We start from the raw sequence: 8,714 nt of genomic DNA on the forward strand, positions 1-8,714 counted from the left end.
TAACAATTTTATTTATCCTTATGCAAAAAAGGTCATCCAGTTGTTTACTCCATTAATCCTTATTTTTCAATTGGTTCTTTCTATCCAAAGCACAAGGAAAAAGATCAAATTTTTGATTCTTGTATTTATTCAAATAAGAAACAATTTTCAGTTGCAAAGCAACTCTCCTGTTATCAAAATCTATCAAGTCATTAGCAATATCATATAATTTTTCAATATGGTCATTTGAAGACATTATAACTGAATAACATAAAAGGGTGATTTCTTTTTCCCTTTTTCCCCACTTGTTAACAATAGGCTTGAGGATTTCATCATTGGTTATTAGTTGCTCCCATTTACTTATTACTCTTGCCAACTGATCAAAAAATAAGGGCCGTTCAATCTTATCTACCAAATACATTAGGGCCTTTCTAATCTTATCCTCATATTGTGTATTTAAATCTACATGTAAAGCCCATAGCTTTTTTTCTTCTTCTTCAAAATCCTCATCTGTATATTATTCTAGCCTTTGAGGTGTGTCTGGTAGTTCTACAAGGGGGGTGGATTTAAAAGGTTCCACTGGAGGATGGGGATATGTTATTCTTGGCCTTGTGGACTTCCCCATTACCTTTTTTTCAAGTTCAATTCTCCTTTTTACCTCCCTATTATAGGCTTCAAGAAGTGTTTCATATTTACCCTGTAACTCAGACATGGCATGTTCCTCCTTCTTTGCAATATCCAAAAGAAACTTGGAAGATTCCACATTCCAAGATGTTGCCTGCACATGTGAGGTATCAGCAACTCTTCTCACAATTAAGCTTCTCATCAAGCCAAAGTCATCTAACTGCGATGATGTGGGTCTGGATCCTCTTCTCAGTGACCAACTGACCAATGCAGCTTGATCTTCAATGAATGCAGTGCCTTGAAAGTTCTCTTTATTCTAGTCTTGCAAAGTCAATTTATTTGAAATAGAACTAAAAACTAAAGCATCAGCAATATCCAAATTTGGCAACAATAAAATGTTAGATGCCTTGACCATTTTCCTCCCTTCCTTAGGGCTTATATTCTACAATTCTTTTATCATTTCTTCTTTATTTTGGTTTTGAATGGAAGTTTACTCCATTTCTAGATGCTTTGTTTTCATCTTTTTACATTTCTCCTAAAAAATGTTCATGTTTTCCCTCCATGCAAACTACTAAAAAGCCCTATATTTAACAAAACTATCATTAGTCAAAAATTTATGACTTTCCTACTCTAACACAAGGTCCAATTCCCTACCACTATTATCTACTACAGTTAGATCCAAACTTGGGAGGGAAGGTTCTAGAGGGTTACCCTCATCTAATTCTACTTGTGTAATAAAAATACCTCCCTGTGATCCCATTTGTTCGATCTGTACACCAATGAGATGTTCTTCTCCAATCCTCATAGGGGACTGCGTGGGTGAATATTCCTCAACTTGAGGCCTTTCTTCTATTATTACCTTCTACCTCTTAGGACTAGGCTCATCAGGTCTCTCCTCTTGGGCTATATTAGTGGATGCTTTTATTTGTTTCCCCTTATCTATAGGAACCCTTTTATTCTAAATTATAGTATACCCATGCCTCTTTTGTACAATTATTTTACCAGCTCCCACATTTGGGGTGAAAGCCAATCTCCTTATGACCTCTCTGGCCTTATCAGGATAGGAATCAATAAAAATTTGTTTCTTTTCATTCATGACTTCCATTATTTCAGGGAAGGTATTCATGAGTTTACTTATTTTGTCAGCTTCTATAACAACATTATCTAAAGGATCATATTTATTATCAAAACAATGAATGAATTCTAAGATCTAGGAATAAACTCTCCACTTTTCCTTTTTAGTTTCCTACTCTTGCAATGAGAATTCATTCCTTATAATGTCCTCTAGATAATAAGAATCATGCTTGACTGGTCCCAACTTGATTCTATGTCTCAACATCTGATTGAAAAATCCCTCAAAATCACAAAAATGGGGATGAGAGACAGGCATCATATACTGCTCCAAAATTTTATGCAAAAAGAGCCATTTCCCTTTTGTAATCACAAATTGATGGGCCATTATGCAGGTAGGGAAAATTGACCCTAATTGCCTTTTCAAAAAAAACATTTCTTCAACTCCCCCTAACTGCCACAAAACTTCAGCCACTCCTATCTTCAAAGGTACTTGGTAAGGCAAAACATGAAGACTCCCTTTAAAACCATATATTCTGAAAATAGTAGAAATAGAGTAAGGGATGATATCTCCCCAATTATGTGAAACTTTCAAGTCATGGGGGTTATCTATAGGCCTAATGATACTCATTAGTGCTTTAGGGATTTTGGGATTGTCACTCAATATAAGGCACCTCAGCTTAGAAGCAAAATATCTATCAAATCTAACAAAACTAGCATTACTTGCATCCCAAGTCATATCTGCACTCCACAATTGGACTGGCAATATTTCTCCATTCTCCTCTCTATTTAGTTCCATCTCATTACCAAAATATGTCACTCCTTTAAACAAAAACATATGCATTAATAGAGAGTAGTGACCAGAAGTTTTTTCCACCTTGCCCTTCGCAATCCCAACCAAACCAATGTGAATTTATTTAGCCAAAAAGGAAGAAAAATCAAAAATAACATCTTCACCAAAGGAAGAAATCTACACCATCATGTACGTGAAACCAATGGGCATAAGTTCTTGCTCATCTTCACCAAAAACTCGGCATAAGGTCCTGTATATCTCTACAGCTCGGGAAGTAAAAAGAATCTTCTTAAAAGGCTCTCTAGAGGCTACAATAATTACTGGCAAGGTTCCTATTATACCAATATGTGCCCTTAGTGCACCTCCTTTGATTACATCCTTCTTTGCTTTATATTCATTCTCTAATTCTAGCAGATTGATTTGCACATGGTATTCTGATAATGGTTCCAGGTGAAAAACTTCTCTAATTTCTTCAAGAGTAATCAAGACCAGAGGCACACCATCCTTTCTTCTTACAACCCTAATGGCTTGGTCATAATTCTTAGCAATGGCTTCAAGAAAATCATAATCCATGAAAACACTTGGGACTACTAACTTTCCCAAATCAAAATTCCAGACATTAGCATACGAGGCAAACAATTTCCTTTCTGAAAACAACTTTTTAAACAGGATCATACAAGCCATCCGCAATTTTAAGCCTTGGGTTTAAGGAAATCAATTTTTTAAATTGTGCAGGCCCTATAGTAGACTCTGGGAGTAATTCTAATAAATCATCATGGACATTCCTATCCATATAGTTAATTTTCCCAGAAAATGGATTCTTAGGAGGCATTTTGATAGTATTGAGAGAACTGGAATGCCACAGAGGTTATAGTATGAGTACTTGACTTGCTGAACTTGTTCTTCTCTGAACCTTTGTAATTGATCTCGAACAACTGAGGAATAGTTTTCATGTTCTTACCAAGCTTAACATGATGAAATCAATAGGCTCTTGTGCTCAAAAAATCTACAATCTTTGTTCACGTGGGACTGGAATTAATGAAAATCTCTTGTATTATACTCTATTTTTTCCACACTTGAAGCTTTCATTTATCATATATGCATAGGACAGAAAAATAGAGTGGCATCGCATTTTCTTTATTAAACTTATGCTATTGATCCATGAAAAATCCTACGACCTGGGAATGACAACTAGGCTGACTAAGCTTTCTTTTTAACACATTGGCAGTCAAACCAATGGAATACCTCCATCTGTACCTTTCCTTCAAGGCTGGCAATTCAAATTGGGCCCACAAATGACCACAGACACATGTCATCAACTCACTAAATCGTTATACATAACTCTCGAGCACCTTTCCACAGAGAGCTAGCAATAACCACTGATCTTACTTTAATCATGTGGTAGATAATTGAAACAACATTTAAGAACACATTGGTGGGTCCCTTGCTCATTAACTCGCTATACTTATTTATTGTACATCTCCTCACAGAGAGTTAACGAGTGTTTCCAATCTACATTTGATCTTGCAGTCAGCAATTTACTGCAATAGTGGTGGGCCACCACTCGCCAACTCACTATACATAACTTCCAAGCACTTCTTCATAGCGAGCTAATGATGGCCTTTGATCCTGGCTCGATCTCATGATAAAAAATCTTTGTACTTTATACATAGGAAGTGGGTCCATGATACCATTCTCGCTGTGCTGGCTCAACACGTTGGCACATATATATATTTTTAAATCTCTTGATGACATCACTTGTCTTGGGCCTCGCCATGTTTATGACTTTCAAGTGGGTCACTATGTCACTACCGAAAAAACCAACAATATGGCTAGTGACATGGTGAGCTCCAAAAAATCAAAGTTTTTCGTCTCAAAGATATTTCAATAGGATGCCACCATGTAATTTGATTTGCACAGCTCAGCCTTATCATGTCACTCATTCGAGGCCCACTTTTGAGGATTTTTCAGTTACATTACCATTTTTTGAGCAATCGCTACATCGCTACCAACATAAAAACCACAAATCTGGCTAGCAATATGGTCAGTTTTGGTAAGCACTTTAAAAACAACGCTCGAAAAAAGAAATTACAAAAGACAATAACCTGCAGAGGGACCAGAGTGAAATGTGCACCATATCTTCCTCAAGATCCTCAAAATTACTTCTGATCTTAGAAAGACATTGTCTTTGGAAAATTTAGGCATTCGCTATATCACCATCGACAAGTTGCAAGTGTTTTTAGTTAGCAACTTGGAAATTTTTTGGATAAAATTAAACTTCGGTGACATCACTTTGGTCTGGGACATAGTACATGGTCAATAGATCTTCTTGCCAACACATTTTGTGGCACTAGAATCCACTTTTCAGTATCACACATAATTCTCCAATGGTCGCTACCTCGCTATGCATAACATACGAGCATCTTGGCATAACGAACATGTGACAACCATAGATTCAAATCAGATCAGACGGCAAGATTAAAACCCCTTTTTCAAAAGAATTAACAACGGCGATCAAGCAGGTAGGAAAAGAATATTCACTCCTTTTTGTTTTTTTTTTTTTTTTTTTAAATTTTGCACCAGGAAAAACTTAAAAGGACAAACCTAAGGCTTTTCACAAATTTTTCAAAGGTATCAAAATATACTATGCCAATACCTAAAGCCCTATGACTTATTAGAAACTTCTCATCTGATTTTTTTATGATCCTAAGAAAATTTGATTCACAAAAATTTAGACCAACATATCTGATGTACTCATTAAAAGATACTTTGTACTCAATTGGGGGATCATTTTTGTACAATTTAATGTGAATAGCACACAACTTGTATTGCACATTTATCTGCTAGATGTTGGGTACGTTGATTTGACATAATAAATTAGTGGCTACTAGTTCTGACAGATTCAAACTTGTGAAAAAAATTCTAGAAAACATTTTTACTATCCAGCATAGTTAACCTGAGAAACCAGCAACTCCATGGATATATCCACACAACCTCTTTAAGTTTTTTATATGCATAGCTATGGGTATTCTGTTTAAATTGTCAAACTTAATACCATCGACTTAAGTAGTCCTTGATATGTTCTATTGATAAGTGAGTGAGTCACTACTCATATGTAAGACATGGAAATAAATAGATTCTTATTATGGGCTAGCGTATTTATTGCTTCTAGGCACTAACATACTGCAGATCTTTACTTTTACATTAGAAAGCTTGTGACTGTTAAGCAGTACAAACTTAATAATTTTACTACCTGGATCAATGAGATCAAGAATGCTTTCGAGCACAGATCTAGGTCATTTCTTGATTTCCAACTCTTCGACTATTTTTGGTCAAATTTCCACATAAATCTTGTATCACTTCCAGTCCTCCAATAAAATTCCTATTTACTTTGTGTTCTTGTGCTATAACTTTTTAAGCTAAGCCAAAGCTTTTTGATGTCTGGGTTTCAGGCTTGCATGCTTATCTGTTCAGTGAGATACATTATATGATCTTTTTCCTATTGACATGATGAATTTTGAAGAATTCACTAGTTTAGGTCTAGCCCTTTTTTGTACTTCATTCTTGCATTTGTAGAAATGTTTCTTTCATACTGTTACTTGAATTTGTAATAGTAGCTTGGATAGTTATGGATATTTTAATCTGTAAAATATATACCCCCACTTGGGTCTACTCACCATGTCATCATTCTAGAAAGTTAATTTACAGCAAGGTAGTGCATTGTAACATTGTACATGTGTATTTTTGTTATAGGTACATGTGTATTTTTGTTGTAGTCGAGGAGAGGGATTTCTCTTCGAGCATATTTCCATAGGTACATGTATATTTTTATTGTAGATTTTTATGATAATATTGAAGATGGAAGTGAATATTATTACTATCATTATTATTTTTTATGCCAAAGTTCAGCCATTGTTGTGTAATATAAATGGGAGAGTCTCCGCTCAAGTGTTTTTTCTCAGTGATGTTTTGATGATAAGTGTTAAAAAGAGTCTAATTGCAAAAATAATGTAATGTACTTGTTGTTTCATTTTATTGAAAGTGTGTAGATGTAGATTTATCATTTGGAATTGTGGTCTATTGTAACAACTATTATACTCTTCGTTGTAGTAATGAAAGAAAAGAAAGAAAATGTATATGTAGAAGCTATAGTTGTAAAAGCTTAGAAGAAGTAATAATGACAAATTTTTTGTTTTATAAATATAGTTGTGTTGGTATCATATTTTTCTTGTTATTTTGTTTTAATAATACATAATTATATTGTATCATTTAGACAACAGTTTCATATTCAAAAAAAGAACAAAAAGAAAATAAAATTGAGTGTGTTTCTCTCTTCAACTCTAGAACATTTAACTTAAACATCAACACATAAAGATAATAATTTGAAATCTGGTGTGTTTAGTGCTTGGAGTTGTACCCTCAATACCTAGGCCATGTGGGCTATAAAACATGATATTCATGTGATTCTATGTTAGATGATGATGATGATAATGAATAATCACCATCTGCTACTAGCTCATGTAGTGATAAAAGGTCTTCAATGCACCTCTAACTACAAGTATGCCATGGAAAACTTGTGATGGAGATGACTCTTCAAACTAATAGACTATCATGGAAATTTTTTGATGAAGATGACACCTACAAATACTAGACTATCTTCAAAAACTTATGATGAAGATGGCACCTAAATTTACTAGACTATAATTAAATTGGTGTACTTTGGATCCTTCACTAAAAGTCTCTATCATTTTGTTAGAAGATGCTTTACCTTCTAGTTCAACCAAAAAAATTTCTCTCCTATATTTCAACATTACATTTAATTGTTGCATTGCAATTAGGTCTTCCCTACGAGGGTTTCCATTTGGATGAATAACAAACTATCGTGGAAAAATTGTCATGAAGATGCCACCTGCAATTATTAGACTATCATAGAAAAATTGTGATGAAGATTACATTAAAAACTATTGGACTATCATGTGTACAAGTCACAAAATGATTCCAACATATGAAATTAAGTGTACTACATAGGATAGTGATGAATTAATTTCCATGCCCTCCAAATTTGGTGGTTGTAACATTTATACCAATTTGATTTGTGGGATACACACTCTTGATAAGTTAGTTAGCCTTGCAACTAAGGTCGATGGGGAATGTTGACACATACAACCTGAGGATGAGTTTGAATTTGGTATTTCCTTGGGGATATTTACTTATTTGCCAAATAATAGGTATCATCTCCATTTTGTCTGTCATGATAAGTTGTCATAGGTTTTTTGAATGAATTTATTTTCTTATGTGTATTTCTTCTCATAGAATGAACTTAGCCGAATGAAGGTGAACATGTGAATGCTTGATGACTCGGTTCAAGAATATTGTGTATATAGAGGCCTTGTACATTCTAGTATAATTTCTCCCTCATATAAGGTCACTTATGGATTCAAGAAAATGCACGATGCATTTTCAAAGGGTGTCTTTTGTTAGTTTTGAGACACCAATAGTTATTGAAATAAATAATTTATCGTCAATGAGATATTACTTCAAATTGTCATAATCTAAGACTTTTGTTGACAGGTTTAGACATCTCTCTCACAAGTAGATCATTGAAGCTAATTACAGATGATACCAATCCAGATAATACATGCTCAAAAGAATTTTCTACTATTAACATTAGGAGTGGATAAGAGTAGGTATTTATCAAAACCATTTCAAATGACATGGTGATGTATGAACTCCCATTAAATTTCTCACATAAGCATGATTAAGATGTTGAATTGAGATCTCCAATTGAACATGTTCATGGTAGTGAAGCTTGCAGCTCCAACAAGACTTGTCATACTGATAAATTAGGAGTACATCTATAAAATCATCCTAGGTGGAAAGGGAGACATAATGAGAGTGAATCACAAGGGAATTTAATGGTGGATTCTACAAAACAAAGAGATCATGCTTATCATTTCCTCTAGTAATTCTTACGTAAAACATCATTAAAATAATCGTTCCCTTTGACAGTGTCAAAGAGTGTATATATACAATATTTTTGAAGTTTTTTTGTGCTAAATAAACATTTTATGATCAAGTCTTGTAAATATCTTGGTTGGTGCAACTGCAGATTTCTTACTGGCTTTGTACTAGTACCCAAGATTAACATTGGTGACATTAGTAGAATTCCAAGTTTTTCTCTTGTATTCCTATTAATTGTACTCGATTGTTGAATATGTTAAAGAAGAAACAAATGCCAGTTAATTTA

This window comes from Cupressus sempervirens, chromosome 2 (assembly GCF_028749045.1).
Source record: "Cupressus sempervirens isolate cs-2001-9-10 chromosome 2, ASM2874904v1, whole genome shotgun sequence".
Taxonomy (NCBI): Eukaryota; Viridiplantae; Streptophyta; class Pinopsida; order Cupressales; family Cupressaceae; genus Cupressus; species Cupressus sempervirens.